Source organism: Heterodontus francisci, chromosome 28 (assembly GCF_036365525.1).
Source record: "Heterodontus francisci isolate sHetFra1 chromosome 28, sHetFra1.hap1, whole genome shotgun sequence".
NCBI lineage: Eukaryota > Metazoa > Chordata > Chondrichthyes > Heterodontiformes > Heterodontidae > Heterodontus > Heterodontus francisci.
In genome coordinates this window covers 24766752-24789098 of record NC_090398.1, presented here as the reverse complement: position 1 = coordinate 24789098, position 22347 = coordinate 24766752, and the positions used below count along the sequence as shown (strand labels likewise).

General features: G+C 43.2%; 1 protein-coding gene across 16 annotated transcripts in view; it reads right to left on the bottom strand.

The window, feature by feature from the left end:
* LOC137385142 (NACHT, LRR and PYD domains-containing protein 3-like) overlaps positions 1-22347 on the bottom strand; it is a 206085-nt gene that overhangs the window by 162461 nt on the left and 21277 nt on the right. For 10 of the 16 annotated variants that reach the window (XM_068060011.1, XM_068060017.1, XM_068060019.1 and 7 more), the window contains exons 1-3: positions 17758-17922; positions 1715-1880; positions 656-745 (exon numbers count right to left, since the gene is read on the bottom strand). The gene's annotated coding sequence lies outside the window, so the exon portion shown is untranslated. Of the gene's footprint in view, positions 1-655; positions 746-1714; positions 1881-17757; positions 17924-22347 lie in introns of those variants that run through there. The other 6 variants (XM_068060027.1, XM_068060028.1, XM_068060029.1 and 3 more) reach the window with 4 other exon arrangements.

The following is a 22347-nucleotide window of genomic DNA, read 5'->3' as shown; positions in this document are numbered from 1 at the left end:
AATTTTAAAAAAAAGTTTCAAGACGATGGCTCACCACCATCTTCTCAAGGATTATTAGAGATGGGGAATAAATGCTGACCTTGCCAGCCATGCTCACATTCCAAGAATGAATATAAAAAAAAGTCTTAAGAATTCCTCTATAATCTTACCTCTCTGAGTGACATCGCTTCCAACCTTTGGCTATTTTCCAATCTCCAACCACTTGTTCCAGAAAGTTCTTCCCTCTAGTACCAAGGAGGTAACTATCAGGACCTGCTCAGGGCTGCAGAAGAGTCTGTGTGTTCCCCTGGCTATAGAAACTCCCATTACTGTCACTCTCCTATTTCAATTCCATGCCTGCCTCTCAACCCATCCCACTGGAGGTGGTCTCCTCTTCCCTTTTGTCATACTGCTCCTTAGGAAATCCCTGTTCCCAGTTACTGTCTCTATCCACAGTACAGTCATCAATACCGGGTACCTATTGGACGGTTCCAGTACTCAGGCTGTACCTACACTTGTGACTGCGATACCCATCTGGATGGTCGGTCACTCACTTCCCTCTTTCTGCTCAGCTCCTGCCCGGATGTCTCTACTTGTGTGGGCTGTACATTCTCACAGGTGACCTGGACAATTTGTCTGGACAGAACTTATATTTTAAAGAATTTTGTGAACCTACCTGTGTCCATTCTCAGTGAAGACACTGGATCTCCTTCCCTGTTTAAAACTTCAGCCACAGTGGTGACAGGGATTCCCAGATCATGATGCTCTGTAATAGACACAATATTAATAGGAGGGACAGACACAAATATTAAAATGAGAACTAGCATGTTGACTCCTTAGACATGCTATGAAATCCCTCCTTCCCCATCTGTACAACAGCTGTTAGCTCTGGGATCAGGCATTTTGTAAGTGTTACGCTCAACACTTCACACCAGATGTGACACAGACAGCTGCCCAGTGAAATCCAGCGAGTCCTGTTGATCTCTACAATTGAGTGCCCGCCGGCCGAGACTCTACACTGGGAGTGTTCCTTGGCAAAATTTACTCGGACAATGCTGGCCAACACCAACCTTTGTTGCTGATGTCGGGAATATTCTACAGGAAAATACGTAGTGAGGTAATCATTGATTTATTCCTTAATCCTTCATTGAGTTTTACGCAATGAACTATTTGAGCATTAAATTTTGTTACATTCTGAATGTCATATTACTGTAGGGTTAGTATAAATGGGTGGTCTGTGCCAACCAACAACCACCCATTTATACTAACCCTGCAGTAATCCCATATTCCCAACCACCTACTTACACTAGGAGCAATTTACAATGATCAATTTACCTATCACCTACAAGTCTTTGGCTGTGGAAGGAAACCGGAGCACCCGGCGAAAACCCACGTGGTCACAGGGAGAACTTGCAAACTGCGCACAGGCAGCACCCAGAATCGAACCCGGGTCCCTGCAGCTGTGAGGCTGCGGTGCTAACCACTGCGCCACTGTGCCACCCCCAAGATGGGAAACATTTTGACTCTAAAATACACACAACATTCACTCAATCCTGTGTGTTTTGAGACAGAAACTGATCTCATTCACAATCCATTGCTTGGCCTCATGCTGGAGAATTGTTCCCCGTGGTCAGACTCTGTCAGTCTCAGTCTCACCACTTCCTGCCTCACTTGTAACCTTTGTGGACTGTCTAAAGGACCAGTGTTTCTCACAGTAAATGGGACTTTCTCTTGCCTTTCTCCCCAGTTGATCTATGACAGCTCTTTGAATGGGAAGGGTTCTCTCTGGTTGGTGCTCTCACAATCCTCTGCTGGTTCTCCTGCTGTTGTTCCTCAGTCTACAATCCCTGTTTACTTCCCGCTGTGGCCCTTTCTCATCACTCCATCATTCACCAGGAGATCTAATTATAGCAGGGCAGAAAATGAGAATAACATTGTTTCCTTCAAGATAAATGCAATGTTCATTTGTTCTCTAAGGATTAATAAAAAAGATGACAAAACTAAATACAAAAAATATTTCATTTAATAAACAGCCTCAAGTAGCTGTGCTCCAACATTCCAAGTCCCTTTAAAGCCGCAGCCACAGCATGTGAGAAATTAATTCTTCAGTCCCTTGTTCAAGGAGATCATGAATTCCACGTCTCCCGATAGTCAGTCGCTGGGTATAGCCAGCTCATTTCCCATGTCTCAATCTTCAGTCCATGGTTAGTAACAGTTCATTCCCCATGTCTCAAGGTTCAGTCCCCAGTTAGTAACAGTTCATTCCCCATGTCTCAAGGTTCAGTCCCCAGTTAGTAACAGTTCATTCCCCATGTCTCAAGGTTCAGTCCCCAGTTAGTAACAGTTCATTCCCCATGTCTCAAGGTTCAGTCCCCAGTTAGTAACAGTTCATTCCCCATGACTCAAGGTTCAGTCCCCAGTTAGTAACAGTTCATTCCCCATGTCTCAAGGTTCATTCCCTGATTAGATGCAGTTCATTCCACATGTCTCTTCAGTTCCCAATTAGAGACAGTGCATGCAGTGAATGAGTAAAATTGGAAGCCATCAGCAATGAACTTGCTTTTCTTTTTTTGTGAATGGCAATTTACATGCACAACTGGACAATATACATTTACATGTCTATAGCAAAATAGCTATGAGTGAAAATTAGAATCAGTAACTGAATGATTTAAAGTAGACTGTGTAATTAAATGCAGCCTACTCTTAATCTGAAGAGAAATCAAATCACTATCTTTAGAAATATGAACAGTACTTGGGGAATTGGAGCCTGTGGATTTATTGGGATCATTCTCCAGATACAATAGATGTGATTGGGAATTGGAGTTTGAGGATTTATCGGCATACTCTCGAGATACAATAGATGTTGTTGGGGAATTGGAGTTTGAGGATTTATCGTGATCACTCTCAAGATACAATAGATGTGATTGGGAATTGGAGTTTGAAGATTCAATAGTGTAATAAATTCTTTATGAAGGATAGAACCCCTTCAATCTTTGGGTGTTTGTATAAATGGGTCAGTATAGATAAATAAGTTACTGACCGATTTCATCGACAGAAACCTTCTTTACTGATCCATGATGAATTATTTGGAGATAAATTCCGGGACACTTCATTTACCTTAACAGATATTTAAGTGAAGCTGTGTACAACTGGTAGCTGAGTGCAGCATGCTCACTGACACTACTGAGCCAGAGCTCTGCATCAATTAATGACCCTCAGTTAGTCCACTCCTCCTATTGCCTACGATCAGGAGATTGACAGCTCCTCCCAATCGGCCAACACGGAGCCCATAGCCCCGCTCACACCTTTGATCAGCACTGTGTTATGTAGCTCTTATTTTATCCTTTCATGGGATGTGGTCATGGCCAGCATTTATTTCACATCCCGAATTGCCCTCGAGTATGTGGTGGTGAGCCGTCTTCATAAACTGCTGCAGTCCATGTCGTGCAGGGATACCCACAGTGCTGTGAGGCAGGGTGTTCCAGGATGTTGACCCAGTGACAGTGAAGGAATGGCGATAGAATTTCAAGTCATATTGGTGTGTGGAGGGACACTTGCAGATCGTGGTGTCATCATGCATCTGCTGCCCTAGGCCTTGTAGGTGGAAGAGGTAATGGGTCTGGAAGGTACTGTCAAAGGAGCCTTTGCAAGTTGCTGCACTGCATCTTGCAGATGGTACACACTGCTACTATTGTGTGCCAGTGGTGGAGGGAGTGAATGCTTAAGGTGGTGGATGGGGTGCTGATGAATCAGGCTGCTTTGTCCTGTATGGTGTTGAGCTTCTTGGGTGTTGTTGGGAGCTTCACTCAGCTGAGAATAACATCTGTCATAGGGCAAATGTTTGAAGCTATTGTTAAAAAAGTTACAGCAGGGCATTTCAAAAAATTCAACGTAATCAGGCAGAGTCAACATGGTTTTGTGAAAGGGAAATCATGTTTAACCAATTTATTGGAGTTCTTTGAAGAAGTAACATGTGTTGTGGATAAAGGGGAACCGGTGGATATACTGTACTTAGATTTCCAGAAGGCATTTAATAAGGTGTTACATCAAAGGTTATTGTGGAAAATAAAAGTTCACGGTGTGGAGGGTGGGGGGGGGGGGGGGGGGGAGGGGTGCAGGGGGTAACATATTGGCATGGATAGAAGATTGGCTTGCTAACAGGAAACAGAGAGTAGGCAGAAATTGGTCATTTTCTGGTTGGCAAGATGTAATGAGTGCTATGCCGCAGGGATTGGTGCTGGGGCCTCAACTTTTTGCAATTTATATAAATGACTTGGCTGAATGGACCGAAGGTACGGTTATCAAATTTGCTGTTGACATAAAGATAGGTAGGAAAATAAGTTGTGAAGAGAACATAAGGAGGCTACAAAGGGGTATAGATCGGTTACGTGACTGGCTAAAGTTCTGACAAATGGAGTATAATGTGGAAAAATGTGAAATTGCCATTTTGACAGGAAGAATAAAAAAAGAAGCATATTATCTAGATGGTGAGAGATTGCAGAGCTCTGCGGTGCAGTGGGATCTGGGTGTCCTAGTGCATAATCACTAAAGGGTAGTATGAGGGAAAACACGTAATTAGGAAAGCTAATAGAATGTTATCATTTATTGTGAGGCGAATTGAATACATAAGTTGGGAGGTTATGCTTCAGTTATACAGAGCATTGTTGAGACCACATCTGGAGTACTGTGTACAGTATTGGTCTCCTTATTTAAGGAAGGATGGAAATGCATTGGAAGCAGTTCAGAGAAGGTTTACGAGACTAATACCTGGAATGAGCGGGTTGTCTTATGAGAAAAGGGTGAACAGACTAGGCTGGAGTTTAGAAGAATAAAGGGCGACTTGATTGAAACATATAAGATTCTAAGGGGTCTTGACAGGGTGGATGTAGGAAGGATGTTTCCTCTTGTGGAAGAATCTCAAACTAATGGTCACTGTTTAGAAATAAGAGGTCGCCCATTTAAGACAGAGATGAGGAGAGGGTTGTGAAATTTTGGAACTCTCTTCCTCAAAAGGCGGTGGAAGCAGTGTCTTTGAACATTTTTAAGACAGAGGTAGATAGATTCTTGATAAGCAAGGGAGTGAAAGGTTATCGGGGGTAGACGGGAATGTGGAGTTCAGGTTACAATCAGATCAGCAATGATCTTTTTGAATGGCAGGGCAGGTTCGAAGGGCCAAGTGACCTACTCCTGCTCTTATTTCATATGTTTGTATGTTTATCCCGGTGGGGGATGCAGCAATGGTAATGCCATTTAATGCCAAGGGGAGATGGTTAGTTTCTCTCTTCCTGGAGATGCTCTTTGCCTGGCACTTGTGTGGCATGAATGTTACTTGCCACTAGAGCATGGCTACCCAACCCAAACCAGACAGGACCCGATGACGTGTCGGGGTCGGGTCGGGTTGCTCTTCCGGGTCTGGCATTTGGGCTCGGGTCGGGTCGCACCGGGTCGGACACACTCTAACACTGTCACAGCCTTGCGTAACAATTGTTTGTGAAACACTAGAAACCGCAGATCTTTTGAAGTGTGCTTCCTACTCTGCTTGGTATTTCAACTTACTGTGTACTAATCAATAAACGGTTTGTGCATACATTGTAGTAGAACTCAGTCCCAGGCTCATAATTATCCGGTTAGCCCTTTCTTACCCTTTCCTGATTCTAGGGGTGTTGAAAGTCTTTGCCATTTTAATCTGAATGAAATATTTACAATGTAATCAGTTGCTGCACTGTTATGTAATAAGATGTTTTTAATGAGTTCTATTTTTCATTGATACAAATGTAACTTTTTGTGTTTTGGTTTATCTCTTGGTTTTCCTCCGTGCTTTGAATACTTGGTGACAAAAGCAGTTTAACAGCTTCAATCTGCATGAATAGGAACTTGGCCCTTTTCTTTAATTGCACAGTTTTCAAATGAATTGACTGCGTCCCGTTAGGGGTTGGAAAGACTTCTCGTGCCTGCCTCAAAACATATTGTATTGAATAAAGAAAGTAAATGAGGCTTGTGAAGTAAATTAAGAGAGTTAAAGGGGAAAGACAACGAATTAGGCTTTGAATTTGGAATATATTTAATTAATTGTCAGACCTGATAAATCGCTGTTTTTAGTTTAATGTGGCCTCAGTGTTTATGGATAATTAATGAAATTAAGATGCATTTTTCATATACAAATCTGGGCATTGGTACTTAACAGTTGATATATAATTTTGAACATATTTTAATTTCTTAATTCATTAGATGCCGCTAAATACGAAGCAGTCTTAAATCAGTTAATTTTATTTTTGCAAAACCTGACCTACTGGATTAAAATATTAAATCAAGGAGAGACATTTCAAAGATTACTGAACTAATAATCCAGAGGCCTGGACTCGATCCAGTGACAGGCAGGACGTCAAGGCGGGAAACACTCCGCACTAGTCTGCAGTGAGTGATTCCATCGAAGGTAGAGCACAACCTCTTTAATATAGGAATGTATCTTTTAGAATAATTAATCTCTCAGGACATTCCCCGTCTCTGTATCTCAGCTGCTCACTGGATAAACTTGCAGCAACTATTTCAACCTGTAAAGCAGGAGTCTAGGTAATGTATAATGATATTTTCTGAGCCTTCGGGTAATGCTATGTTTATTTTAAGCAATACAGATACTGGTACAGTGTGGGACAACCTGTCTGGACACAACTCCATGGGTTTCTGTTTAACTAGTGACCAAACAATCACTAACTTCTATGGTAACAATCTTCGGCTCACCTCCTCCAGCACGTGGCTCCATTCTTAATGTACTTTTTAAACAACCTTTCAAGTCCAGTTACAGATTTTGTTGCTTATCTGCACAAGGTTTTTGGAGCAATATGTTGTGGAACCAACCAGAGAGCAAGCTATTCTAGATTTGTTGTTGTGTAATGAGGTGGGATTAATTAATGATCTCATTGTTATGGATCCTCCACGGAAAAGTGATCATAGCATGCTAGAATTTCAAATTCAGTTTGAGGGCGAGAAGCTGGAGTCTCACACGAGCGTTCTGGAGTTAAACAAAGGTAAGTATATAGGCATGAGGACAGATTTGGCCCTAGTGGACTGGGCAGGAAGACTACAAGGTAGGACAGTTGACGAGCAGTGGCAGATGTTTAAGGAGATATTCAATTTATCCCAAGTAAAATATATTCCAGAGAGGAAGTAAGATTCTAAGAGGGGGAAAAACATCCATGGCTAAGCAAGAAAGTTAAGGATAACATAAAGACAAAAACTAAGGCATACCATATTGCAAAGACCAATGGCAGGCTGGAAGATTGGGAAATTTTTAAAGATCAACAAAGGGTTCCTAAAAATGTAATTAAAAAGAGCAAAGGTAAATTATGAAAGAAAACTAGCGCAAAATATAAAAACGGAAAGCAAAAGCTTCTATAATCATATAAAAGGAAAGAGAGTAGCTAAAGTGAATGTTGGTCCTTTGGAGGATGAGACTGGGGAGTTAATAGAAGGGAACACAGAAATGGCAGAGACACTAAATCAATATTTTGCTTCAGTTTTCACGGTGGATGACACTAGTACCATCCCAATGGCACCAGGTAATGCAGAGGTTATGGAAAGGGAGGAACTTCGAACAATCATCATCACTAGGGAAAAAGTACTGAGCAAACTATTGGGATTGAAGGCAGACAAGTCCCCAGGGCCTGATGGCCTACATCGTAGGGTCTTAAAGGAAGTGGCAATGGAGATCGTGGATCCATTGGTTATAATATTCCAAAATTCTCTGGATACGGGAAAGGTTCCAGTGGATTGGAAAAAAGCTAATGTAACGCCTTTATTCAAAAAGGGAGGGAGGCAGAAAGTAGGAAACTATAGACCAGTTAAACATCTTTCGTTGGGAAATTGTTAGAATCCATTATGAAGGAAGTAATAACAGGATATTTAGAAAGTCAAAACGCAATCCATCAGAGTCAGCATGGTTTTATGAAGGGTAAATCGTGTTTGACGAATTTGCTAGAGTTCTTCAAAGCTGTAACAAGCAAAGTGGATAATGGGGATCCTGTAGATGTAGTTTATCTGGACTTCCAGAAGGCATTTGATAAGGTGCCGCACAAAAGGTTAATGCACAAGCTAAGTTCACATGGGGTTAGGGGCAATTTATTAGCTTGGATAGAGGATTGGCTAACCCACAGAAAACAGAAGTCAGGATAAATGGGTCTTTTTCTGGTTGGCAAGATGCAACTAGTGGGGTGCCACAGGGTTCGGTCCTTAGGCCCCAACTATTTACAATCTATATAAATGACTTGGATGCAGGGAGAGAAGGTACTATAGCCAAAGTTGCAGATGACACTAAAATAGGTGGGTCAGTAAGTTGCAATAAAGAAATAAGAAATCTACAAATGGATCAAGATAGATTAGATAAATGGGCCAAAGTTTGGCAGATGGATTTTAACGTGGATAAGTGTGAGGTTATCCATTTTGGTCAGAAGAATAGAAAGGCAAATTATTATCTAAATGGAGAGAAACTTCAACGTGCTTTGGTGCAGAGGGATCTGGGTGCCCTCATGCATGAATCACAGAAAACTAGTTTGCAGGTACAGCAGGCGATAAGGAAGGCAAATGGAACTTTAGCATTTATTGCTAAAGGAATAGAGTATAAAAGTAGCAAAGTGTTGCTCCAACGGTACAAGGCATTGGTGAGACCGCACCTGGAGTATTGCGTACAGTTTTGGTCCCCTTACTTGAGAAAGGATGTAGTTGCATTGGAGGCAGTTCAGAGGAGGTTCACTAGATTGATTCCAGAGATGGGGATTTGTCATATGAAGAGAGATTGAGCAGTTTAAACCTTTACTCTCTGGAGTTTAGAAGAATGAGAGGAGATCTAATTGAGGTATTTAGGATGATTAAGGGGATTGACAAAGCAGACGTAGAGAGGATGTTTCCTCTGGTGGGGCAATCTAGAACGAGAGGTCATAGTTTTAGGATAAGGAGTAACAGATTTAGAACAGAGATGAGGAGAAATTACTTCTCCCAATGGGTCGTGAGTCTGTGGAATTCACTATCCCAGAGTGCGGTGGATGCTGGGGCATTGGATAAATTTAAGGAGGAGATAGACAGATTTTTAATTAGTAAAGGGTTGAAGGGTTATGGAGAACGGGCAGGAAAGTGGAGTTGAGGCCGAGATCAGATCAGCCATGATCGTATTGAATGGCAGAGCAGGCTCAAGGGGCTGAATTGCCTACTCCTGCTCCTAGTTCTTATGTTCTTAAAAAGTGTAAAACGGAAGCTAGGTTAACTGAACATTCCGGTGGTCGGGTCGGGTCCATCGCGGGAAAGAATGAAAGGATTCAGGCCGGGTCGGGCTCGAGTCGGATGTGGTTCTGTCGGGTTCGGGTCGGGTTTCAACTAGATAATGAACTCAGCGTGACTAAGGGAAAGAGTAGGCAGGGGTTAATGGAAGAAGTGTAGTAGGTAAGGCAGATGAACTTCGGGCTTGGATTAGTACCTGGGAGTATGATGTTATTGCTATTACTGAGACTCGGTTAAGGGAAGGGCATGATTGGCAACTAAATATCCCAGGATACCGATGCTTCAGGCGCGATAGAGAGGGAGGTAAAAGGGGTGGAGGAGTTGCATTACTGGTCAAAGAGGATATCACAGCTGTGCTGAAGGAAGGCACTATGGAGGACTCGAGCTGTGAGGCAATATGGGCAGAACTCAGAAATAGGAAGGGTGCGGTAACAATGTTGGGGCTGTACTACAGGCCTCCCAACAGCGAGCGTGAGATAGAGGTACAAATATGTAAACAGATTATGGAAAGATGTAGGAGCAACAGGGTTGTGGTGATAGGAGATTTTAATTTTCCCAACATTGACTGGGATTCACTTAGTGTTAGAGGTCTAGATGGGGCAGTATTTGTCAGGAGCATCCAGGAGGGTTTTCTAGAGCAGTATGTAAATAGTCCAACTCGGGAAGGGGCCATACTGGACCTGGTGTTGGGGAATGAGCCCGGCCAGGTGGTTGAAGTTTCAGTAGGGGACTACTTTGGGAATAGTGATCACAATTCCGTAAGTTTTAGAATACTCATGGACAAAGACGCGAGTGGTCCTAAAGGAAGAGTGCAAAATTGGGGGAAGGCCAACTATACCAAAATTCGGCAGGAGCTGGGGAATGTAGATTGGGAGCAGCTGTTTGAAGGTAAATCCACATTTGATATGTGGGAGGCTTTTAAAGAAAGGTTGATTAGCGTGCAGGAGAGACATGTTCCTGTGAAAATGAGGGATAGAAATGGCAAGATTAGGGAACCATGGATGACAGGTGAAATTGTGAGACTAGCTAAGAGGAAAAAGGAAGCATACATAAGGTGTAGGCGGCTGAAGAAAAACGAAGCTTTGGAAGAATATCGGGAATGTAGGACCAATCTGAAACGAGGAATTAAGAGGGCTAAAAGGGGTCATGAAATATCTTTAGCAAACAGGGTTAAGGAAAATCCCAAAGCCTTTTATTCATATATAAGGAGCAAGAGGGTAACCAGAGAAAGGATTGGCCCACTCAAGGACAAAGGAGGAAAGTTATGCGTGGAGTCAGAGAAAATGGGTGAGATTCTAAACGAGTACTTTGCATCGGTATTCACCGAGGAGAGGGACATGACGGATGTTGAGGTTAGGGACAGATGTTTGATTACTCCAGGTCAAGTCGGCATAAGGAGGGAGGAAGTGTTGGGTATTCTAAAAGGCATTAAGGTGGACAAGTCCCCAGGTCCGGATGGGATCTATCCCAGGTTACTGAGCGAAGCGAGAGAGGAAATAGCTGGGGCCTTAACAGATATCTTTGCAGCATCCTTAAACACGGGTGAGGTCCCGGAGGACTGGAGAATTGCTAATGTTGTCCCCTTGTTTAAGAAGGGTAGCAGGGATAATCCAGGTAATTATCGACCGGTGAGCCTGACGTCAGTGGTAGGGAAGCTGCTGGAGAAGATACTGAGGGATAGGATCTATTCCCATTTGGAAGAAAATGGGCTTATCAGTGATAGGCAACATGGTTTTGTGCAGGGAAGGTCATGTCTTACCAACTTAATAGAATTCTTTGAGGAAGTGACAAAGTTGATTGATGAGGGAAGGGCTGTAGATGTCATATACATGGACTTCAGTAAGGCATTTGATAAGGTTCCCCATGGTAGGCTGATGGAGAAAGTGAAGTCGCATGGGGTCCAGGGTGTACTTGCTAGATGGATAAAGAATTGGCTGGGCAACAGGAGACAGAGAGTAGCAGTGGAAGGGAGTTTCTCAAAATGCAGACGTGTGACCAGTGGTGTTCCACAGGGATCCGTGCTGGGACCACTGTTGTTCGTGATATACATAAATGATTTGGAGGAAAGTATAGGTGGTCTGATTAGCAAGTTTGCAGACGACACTAAGATTGGTGGAGTAGCAGATAGTGAAGGGGACCGTCAGAGAATACAGCAGAATATAGATAGATTGGAGAGTTGGGCAGAGAAATGGCAGATTGAGTTCAATCCGGGCAAATGCGAGGTGATGCATTTTGGAAGATCCAATTCAAGAGTGAACTATACAGTATATGAAAAAGTCCTGGGGAAAATTGATGTACAGAGAGATTTGGGTGTTCAGGTCCATTGTTCCCTGAAGGTGGCAACGCAGGTAAATAGAGTGGTCTAGAAGGCATACGGCATGCTTTCCTTCATTGGACGGGGTATTGAGTACAAGAGTCGGCAGGTCATGTTACAGTTGTATAGGACTTTGGTTCGGCCACATTTGGAATACTGCGTGCAGTTCTGGTCGCCACATTACCAAAAGGATGTGGATGCTTTGGAGAGGGTGCAGAGGAGGTTCACCAGGATGTTGCCTGGTATGGAGGGCGCTAGCTATGAAGAGAGGTTGAGTAGATTAGGATTATTTTCATTAGAAAGGCGGAGGTTGAGGGGGGACCTGATTGAGGTGTACAAAATCATGAGAGGTATAGACAGGGTGGATAGCAAGAAGCTTTTTCCCAGAATGGGGGATTCAATTACTAGGGGTCACGAGTTCAAAGTGAGAGGGGAAAAGTTTCGGGGGGATATGCGTGGAAAGTTCTTTACGCAGAGGGTGGTGGGTGCCTGGAACGCGTTGCCAGCGGAGGTGATAGATGCGAACACGATAGCGTCTTTTAAGATGTATCTAGACAGATACATGAATGGGCAGGAAGCAAAGAGATACAGACCCTCAGAAAATAGGCGACATGTTTAGGTGGAGGATCTGGATCGGCGTAGGCTTGGAGGGCCGAAGGGCCTGTTCCTGTGCTGTAATTTTCTTTGTTCTTTCTTTGTTCTTGGTTCATTTGCAGACCCGAGCAGGCCTTTACTTTCTACTTACCAGCGCAAGCCTGAATGATGTCCAGGTCTTTCTGCAGTGGAGAGAGATGCGACTGCTTACAGAACACCTGCGCAGGTTAAACCATGATCGCCCACAGTGCAACTCGAGGCTCACAATACTGAGCTGTTAACTCTGTTTCACTCTCTATAGACGCTGCCAGACCTATTGAGTCTTTCCAACATTTTCTGATTATTATTTTGTTTAAATAATCACTATCAGAGCAGCCAGGCTCAAACACAGTCTGGCTTCCTTGAACACCCTGGATTTCCTGCACACACGCACTGTTCCTCCCTGCTGGTAATCCAGGCATTTCAAGTGACATAAACAAAAAGAGAAAATGTTGGAAATTCTCAGCAGGTCAGACAACATCTGTGGAGAGAACAGCAGTGTTAGTGTTCCAGGTCAATGACCTTCCATCAGAATCCAATTCACAGGAAATATTAATGAACTAAATCTCACAAAATCTTGGTAAAAGATGTAGGTGTTAAGGAGTGTCCACGGGCAGGAGAGGTAGAGGGGAGGAAAGCTTTAGGGAGGTAATTCCAAGGTTTAGGACCTAGGCAGCTGAAGACACTGCCCCAATGGTGAAAATCTGGAATCTAACATAATTTGAGGAGTGCAGGCATCTCAGAGGATTGTCGGGCTGGAGGAGATTACAGAGATAGAGAGAGATGAGACCACGGAGGGATCTGAATGATAAAGATAAATTTTAAATTAGAGCTTTGCTGGACAGGGAGCCACTGTCGGTCAGTGAGCATAGGGTTGATTGGTGAACGGGACATGCTGTGCATTAAAATACAGACAGCAGAGGTTTGGATGAGCTGAAGATTATGGAGGGTCAAACTGGGATTCTGGCCAGGAGACCACTGAAATACTTGAGTCGAGAGGGAACAACGATAAGGATGAATGTTTCAGCAGCAGATGTGCGAAAGCAGGAGCAGAGGTCGCCGATGTTAAGGAAGTGAAAATAATCTGTCATGGTGATGCAGAGGATGTGTGCTCAGAAACTCAATTCAGGGTCAAAGTGGATATTGAGGTAGGAAACAGTTCGACCCGGCCTCAGAAGTTGTCGGGGAGAGGGATGTTGCCAGTGACCAGAGAACAGAATTTACATCATGGCCGAAGACAATGGTTTAGGTTTCCGCAATATTTATTTAATTCAAGTAAATTTATGCTCATTAAATACTGGATGTCAGACAAGCCATGTGAAAAATCTGTGACTGGAGTAAGAAGAGAAACCTTTGATGGTGAGTGAAGATGATTATCTGGCTACTATTGTTCCAAGAGCATTGGAACCAGGAGAGGATCATCCCACCAAGTTAGACAACAGAGGAGAGGCATTGTAGGAAGATGGTGTAGTTAACCATGTCAAAATCTGCAAACTGGTCATGAAGGAACTTCAAACAAACACAGTCACAGAGGATATCATTTGTAACTTTAATAAGGGACTGCATCAGTGTTGTGGTTTGGGCAGAAACCTGATTGGCAGTCACTCAAACATGGCACTCCTGGAAAGATGGGCATGCATTGTGGATGTGACAACACGTTCATGAGTTTGACAGGAAAGAGAGTTTGGAGATAGGATGGTAGTTTGCAATGACAGAGGGATCAAGGGTGTTTCGGTTGAGGAGAGGGTAATGACAACAGAAACAGAGGAGGACAGTTCCTGAAGAGAGGAAGCCATTAACAATATCAACTAACATGGGGACTAGGAAGGGAAGGGGGTGGTAATTTCAATATAATGGTGGAAGTACTTAAGTAATTACAGAAGTAGTTGCAGGCACGTAGACCCATCTGAATCCCAGATGGAAAATATGAGGGGAAAACTGTATAAAAAGTGATGTGTCCATTTCTCTACAGTAAAGCACAATGATTGTTCTCAGCTTATTGCTGGTCTGGTCACTATCCTGATTCCAGCCCCAGAGTCACCGGGTAAGTCAGTGTTGTGGGTTCTGCAGGTAATGAACACATCCTGGGTAAAGATCAGTTGCACAATGCAGTCATAAACACAACCTTCAGCCTGATCAGGTCAACCCTTCCCCGCCCTATTCTCTGGCACAGGGCTGAATCTGAATCGCACATCATCTCATTCAGATTGGATTACCCTGATCCTTTAACCAGTTATTAAAATTACTTGCATAGACAATGACTAAACTGCCCCCAAACTGTCCCGAAGACCGCACAATGAAACCAGGTTCTGTAGCTGGAATCAAATCTTTATCCTGAATTCGGTTTCATTGTTTAGCATAAACCCTCTATTATCAAACTATAAACGGGCAGAGATAGCAAGGGACAAAGACTGTGGTTAGTTTATTGGGATCACACTTCATAGAAAAGGGCAAAGTGAACCATCTGATTTAACACGGTATTTATTTGGAATTACCTTTCCTTTAGATCATGAGCTGTTTCTTGGAGCCGATTCTAACTTACCAATAATGCGATATGGAATCCCAGCTCTATTAATCTCAGTATCAGGCTTTTTACAATGTTCCCCTGATCTGGATTCCCATGGAGTACTTCAATCCCCTTCTCCATCATTACAGTTAGTTTATAAAGCCGGTCAGTTATTAGCAAGAGAGCAATGATCATAAAATCAGAGAGACAATCTCCAGTCAATAAGTAATAGTCTCGGCCCTGATCAGGATGTTCACACCCACGATTATCAGGTTCCAGGTTTCCATTACTGGAAATTAATCGGCAAATGTGTGTGGTAAACGAACAAATCCTTTGTATCATTGGCTAGCTAACTTTTCTTGGTGGTATTTCAAATTTACCTTTCATTTCATTTAAATAAAGATTTGGCAGTAGATTCAATTAATTGTGGGACTGAAAAACTGAAATGTTCATGAATTTCAGAATTATAATTTGCATTTAGTATTGCTGAAAATAGAGACATGTTGTCGAAGCCTTGCATCTTGCACTCATCAGGACAACAGGTTCAAAATCCTGGAACTCCCTTCCTAACAGCACTGTGGATGTACCTACCCCACATGGACTGCAGTGGTTCAAGAAGGCAGCTCACCACCACCTTCTCAAGGGCAATTAGGGATGGGTAATAAATGCTGGCCTGGCCAGTGATGCCTACAACCCATGAATGAATAAAAAAAATTCTAAAGAATACCAATGCAAGGGAAAGAAGCAACATTACACTGTATGGCAAGACAGTGCTGATTGATTGGTAGTGGCGTTGCCGCGGAGAATGCAACAGTTTATGGTGACTGACAGTTAACTGATAAGCTTTGATTGAAATTTAAACCAGGTAGCTTGACTCTGATTGGTCAATGCATTCCCCTGATGGATGAACCAGCGAATGGCTGTCGCTTATTTTGTTTAGCTGAAACAGGATCAATGTGTGTATGTGTTCTTTCTGTCTGCAAAGAATAGGCCCCTGTGCATTGATATGCGTTTTCATCCAGTGCATGCAAATGTCCCACACTGCAAGCACGACTTACAATCTTAATTTCGTTGTCATAGAGTTTCACAGCACAGAACCAGGCCCTTTGGCCCAACGAGCCTATGCCGACCATCAAGCACCTGTCCTAGCTAATCCCATTTCCCCGCACTTGGCCCGTAGCCTTGTATGTTCTGGCGTTTCAAGTGCTCATCTAAATATTTCTTGAATGTCGTAAGTGTTCCTGCCTCTACCACTCCTTCAGGCAGTGTTCCAGATTCCAATCACCCTCTGGGTGAAAAAAATCCTCAACTCCCCTCTAAACCTCCTGCCCCTTACCTTAAATCTATGCCCCCTGGTATGTCAGCATAAGTCTTAGCACACTTCCCTACAATACTGGGCGAGCAGTTGGCTAATATTCCTCTTCAATATTACTTTATTTTTTGCTTACACATCTTTTTTTACTTATCACTCGACTCCTCCGTTTGGATCTATCTTCTCTGTCCTCCCCGCCCTGTACAACATGGTTCTAATAATATTGCCTCCGTGTGATTATTTGAGCAGCGCCATATTTAGTCCTGGCAGCTGCCTTAAGTCGCTGTCTGACGTTTTAGTGGCACATGCTGCATTTGCGCATGTGCCACAACAGCGCCCCCTAGTGGTAGTGTTGTCAACAAACACAGTCCACCATGAAACCTGCTGCTGTTCATAATCTTTCCCACATAAGCTGTCGTCTTACTGCCCAGTTCTTCAATTCCTTCAAGCCAAGGAACTAACCCTGATTCTGTGGATCCATGAACATGATTATCCTGAAATAAAGGGGCAACAACACGTGTGTTTAAAAGAGAAGTGCAAACTGCCAAGTTGGTAATGCTTGTGTGGAGTTTGCAAGTTCTCCCTGTGTCTGCGTGGGTTTCCTCCGGGTGCTGCGGTTTCCTCCCACATGCCAAAGACTTGCAGGTTGATAGGTAAATTGGCCATTATAAATTGCCCCTAGTATAGGTAGGTGGTAGGGAAATATAGGGACAGGTGGGGATGTGGTAGGAATATGGAATTAGTGTAGGATTAGTATAAATGGGTGGTTGCTGGTCGGCACAGACTCGGTGGGCCGAAGGGCCTGTTTCAGTGCTGTATCTCTAAACTAAGTAATCCTCTTTTAACTCCTTGAGAGATTGCTACCCTCACTGACTCACTGTCCCGCCAATTCAGTTCACTGTACTTGGTATTAAGATGATGCTGAAATGGTGGAACACAGTGAATACTCTGGGTTGTGATTACATTCCACCAGTAGCAGCTGAAGAGCTGAGCACCATAATAAGCTGTCCGAGCAAAGCAATTCCAAAGCAACTGACACTGGCATATTGGACAATATAAAACATTAACCGGCTGTATCTTATCCACAAAGTCAAAACTTATCACCCAATCAGCCACCTCACAATGATCAGCAAAGTGATAGATGGACTCATCAATAGTGCCTTTAAATGTCAGCATTGACCCAACAATAACCTAACCAGGGTGTTCAGTTCGTATTGCACCTGAAATCTTCAGACTCGGACTTATTCACAAACGCAAGAGTTAAATTCCAGAGAAATGGTGATTTCAACTCCCCTTAAGAAGGCAGTATTTGACTCACTTTGGTACTGAAGAACCCGAACATCCTGAACTCTAAATGGATTAAAGAGTGCCCCCACCCGCAATCCTGTAACCACCCGCATCTCCACTCCCCAAACTCAGGGCTGGAAACTTTGAATTTCGGTGATAGTTAGGGGTTATGTTGAAGAATCCTGGACTCTAACTTTATCGCCATTACCATTTCATACAGTAGAAATACATTTAAACGTTATTTACAACAATACAATGTTAGCTGGCGAGATTATATTTGGAAGTTTTTTATTAAACAGTGCTGCTTCCAGTAAGTTAATTTCTGAATAAAACAATTCTTTCCAACTCGATCCATTGTGGATATTACAACTAATCAATAACTTTGAACAACTATGCAGAGAAAAGGTGACGAGTACATAAAAAGTCTATAATTGTGTTCAGTAAACTCAGGGTCCTTACCTTGTGCTGTGTCTCCTGATTGCAGTTCCAGTGTGTCTGGTGGGTTAGAGTTGGGTGTTCTGCACACACCCTAGTTAAAGATTAATTCCACATTCCAGTCAGAAAGATGACCTTCAGACTTTTCATTACAATACAACACGCCCTGTTCTTTGGAGCAAGGAAAATCTGAATGCCACACGGTCTCATTCAAATTCGAACTGAATCATTGATCTTTTATCCAATGTCATGGATTCTGTGTATGGTAACAATGACTAAATTCCACCGCATCTGTGAGTGTGGTGGGAGAAGATTTGATCAAGGTTTTCACAAGGGAATTAGATTGTTATCTGAACAGGAAGAATGTGCAGGGTTACAGGGAGATGACACGGGGGTAGTATTAGGTGAATTGTTCATTCAGAGAGCTGGTGGAGACATGATGGGCCGAATGGCCTCCTTCAGCGCTGTAATGATTCTATGGTTCAGAAGACCCCACAGAAAAAGGGTGTTTCCGATTTCATTGTTCACCACAAAGCCTGCTTTTTATCGGACTGTAAAAAGACACAGATAGCAAGGAATAAAGATCACGATTCTTAGAATCAAACACCAGAATAAAACGCACAGCCAACCAATCATTGTAATTTATTTAACAATAGATGAATGATTATAAAATTCAGCAGACAGTCTTCAGTTTATTGATCAGCCTTGATCAGGATGTTCACACCCATGTGTATTATACTCCAAGTCTCACTGGAACTGAATCAGCAAATGTGTGTCATAAATAAGTGAAACAATTGTAACATGAATAATTTCCTATTATTGGTGTGACTGTAAATTTATACTTTAATTTCATTTTTTAAAATTCTGACAGATGATTCAATTCATTGAGTTTCAAGGAATTTGAAAATTAATTTCTTACTTAAAATTATATTTCTCCTGACTCCCCCATGTCTAATTCCCTTTCCTCTGTCTCTGTGTTACTCCTTCCAGGTTTGTCTACCTATTATGGTCCTAACTTCTGAAGTTTTCATTCCTCCCTCACCTCTTACAGTCCTAATTCTCCCATAAAACCATAGAACCAGAGAAAAGTTAAGACACAGAGAAAGGCCATTCAGCCCATCGTGTCTGCACTGGCTGAAAAGAAATCTAGTTTCCCAAATCTAATCCCACCTTCCAGCACCTGCTCCGTAGTCTTGCTGGTTGCAGCACTTCAGGTGCAGGTCCTGGTACCTTTTAAATTAGTTGGGAGTTTCTGCCTCCACCACTGATCAGGGCAGTGAATACCCACCACCCTCTGGGTGAAAAGGTTTATCCTCAAGTCACCTCTAATCCTTCTACCAATCATCTTAAATCTGTGCCCCCTGGTAATTGACCTCTCCACTAAGAGAAGCAGGTCCTTCGTGATAACTCTGTCTAGGCCCCTCATAATTTTGTACACTTCAATTAAGTCATCCCTCAGCCTCCTCTGTTCTGAGGAAAACAACCCTACCCTATCCAATCTTTCCTGTTAGCTGCAACTTTCAAGCCCTGGCAACATTCTTGTAAATATCCTCTGTATTCTCTCTTGAACAATTATGTCCTTTCTGTAATGTAGTGACCAGAACTGTACACAATACTCCAACTGTGGCCTTACCAATGTTTTATACAGTTCCAGCATTACATCCCTGCTTTTGTATTCTATACCTCGGCCAATAAAGGAAAGCATTTCATATGCCTTCTTCACCAATCTATCTCCCTGTCCTTCCACCTTCAGGGGCCTGCAGACATGCACTCCAAGGTCTCTCACTTCTTCTACCCCTCACGATATCCTGTGTATTTTCTTGCTTTGTTTGTCTTCCCCAAATGCATTACCCCACACTTCTCCAGATTGAATTCCATTTGCCACCTTTCCGCCCACTCAACCAAACCATTGATATAATTCTGGAGTCTACGGCTATCCTCTTCACTATCAACTACACGACCAATTTTTGTGTCACCTGTGAATTTCCCAATCATGCCTCCCACATATAAGTCCAAATCATTAATATATACCAGAAACAGCAAGGGGCCAACACTGAGCCTTGTGGAACGCCACTGGAAACTGCCTTCCATTCCAAAAACATCCATCGACCATTACCCTTTGTGTCCTGTCACTGAGCCAATTTCGGAAACGATTCTCAGTGTCACATTGTAATGGTTGACCTGGATAAAGTTCCACACGCCTGTTCACTGCCTTTGTGCCAAGTTCCACTGGCTCCCAGTCCACCAGTAAATTGGTTTGAAGATTTTTGCCTGCTTATTACAAACCCTTCTTGCCTGATTCCCTCCCTCTTTCATTAATCCCTTCCAGCCATACATCACTGTACATACTCTCCGTTCTTCCGGATGTTCCCGTGGAACAAAATTATTCCTCATTCACCACAATCTCTGCTCCAAACTCAGCAAATATTAGTCAAGAAACTATAGCCGGGACATCTGGAGCTCTTAGGAACATCGGGACAACAGTAGAGTCATAGAATCATCGATTTATCCAGCACAGAAACAGGCCCTTCGGCCCATCATAACCGTGCAACCATCAAGCCTATCTATTCTAATCCCATTTTCCAGCACTTGGCCCATAGCGTTATATGCCATGACATTTCAAGTGCTCATCTAAATACTTCTTAAATGTTGTGAGGGTTCCTGCCTCTACCACCTCTTCAGGCAATGTGTTCCACATTCCAACCACCCTCTGGGTGAATTTTCTTCCCTCAAATCCCCTCTAAACCTCCTGCCCCTTACCTTAAATCTACATTCCCTGGTTGTTGACCTCTCCGGTAAGGGAAAAAGTTTCTTCCTATTTACCCTATCAATGCCCCTCATAATTTCGTATACCTCCATAAGGTCCCCCCTCAGCCTTCTATGCTCTAAGGAAAATAACCCTAGTCTATCCAGTCTCTCTTCATATTTGAAATGCTCCAGCCCAGGCAACATCCTGGTGAATCTCCTCTGTACACTCTCCAGTGCAATCACATCCTTAATATAATGTGGTGACCAGAACTGTACACAGTACTCCAGCTGTGGCCTAACTTGCGTTTTATACAGCTCCATCATAACCTCCCTGCTCTTATATTCTATGCCTTGGCTAATAATGACAAGTATCCCATATGCCTTCCTAACCACCTTATTTACCTGTGCTGCTGCCTTCAGTGATCTATGGACACGTACACCAAGGTCCTTCTGACCTCTGTACTTCCTAGGGTTCTACCATCCATTGTATATTCCCTTGCCTTGTTAGTCCTCCCAAAATGCATCACCTCACACTTATCAGGATTAAATTCCATTTGCCACTGCTCTGTCCATCTTACCAGCCCATCTATATCATCCTGTATTCTAAAGCTTTCCTCCTCACTATTTACGACACCACCAATTTTCATATCATCTGCAAACTTACTGATCATACCTCCTATATTCATGTCTAAATCATTAATGTACACTACAAACAGCAAGGGCCCCAGCACTTCTTCTTTCTTCTTTTCTTTCTTTCTTTCTTTTGGGCCTCCTTATCTCGAGAGACAATGGATACGTGCCTGGAGGTGGTCAGTGGTTTGTGAAGCAGCGCCTGGAGTGGCTATAAAGGCCAATTCTGGAGTGACAGGCTCTTCCACAGGTGCTGCAGAGAAATTTGTTTGTTGGGGCTGTCTGCAAACTTACTGATCATACCTCCTATATTCATGTCTAAATCATTAATGTACACAACAAACAGCAAGGGTCCCAGCACTGATCCCTATGATACACCACTGGTCACAGGTTTCCAACTGCAAAAACAACCCTCAACCATCACCCTCTGCCTCCTGCCACTAAGCCAATTTTGGATCCAATTTTCCAAATTGCCCTGGATCCCATGGGCAATCTCCCATGTGGGACCTTATCAAAAGCCTTATTGAAGTCCATATAGACATCAACTGCTTTACCCTCATCTAAACACCTAGTCACTACCTTGAAAAATTCATTCCAGTTAGTTAGACATGATCTCCCCCTGGCAAAGCCATGCTGACTATCCCTGATTAATCCCTGCCTCTCCAAGTGGAGATTAATCCTGTCTCTCAGAATTTTTTCCAATAGTGTCCCTACCACGGATGTTAGACTCACTAGCCTGTAATTACCTGGTGTATCCCTGCTACCCTTCTTGAATAATGGTCCCACATTTGCAGTCCTCCAGTCCTCTGGCACGTCTCCTGTGGCCAGAGAGGATTTGAAAATTTGTATCCGAGCCCCTGCAATCTCCTCTCTTTCCACACATAGCAGCCTTGGATACATTTCATCTGGGCCTGGGGATTTATCCAATTTTAAGCCCGCTAAAACCTCTAATACTCCTCCCTTCCGATGCTAATTTGTTCAGGTATATCACAATCCCCCTCACTGATCTCTACACCTACAGTAGGTCATTCAGGCCCTAGAGCCCTTTCTGCCATTCAACGTGATCATGGCTGATCACTCTATATAACTGCCTTTGCCCAATAACCACAGAATTGTTACAGCACAGCAGGAGACCATTCCACCAATAATGTTTGCACTGGCTCTCCGAGTGAACAATTCATTTAGTGCCATTCCCCCACCTTCTCCCCATAACCCTGTATATTCCTCCTTTTCAGA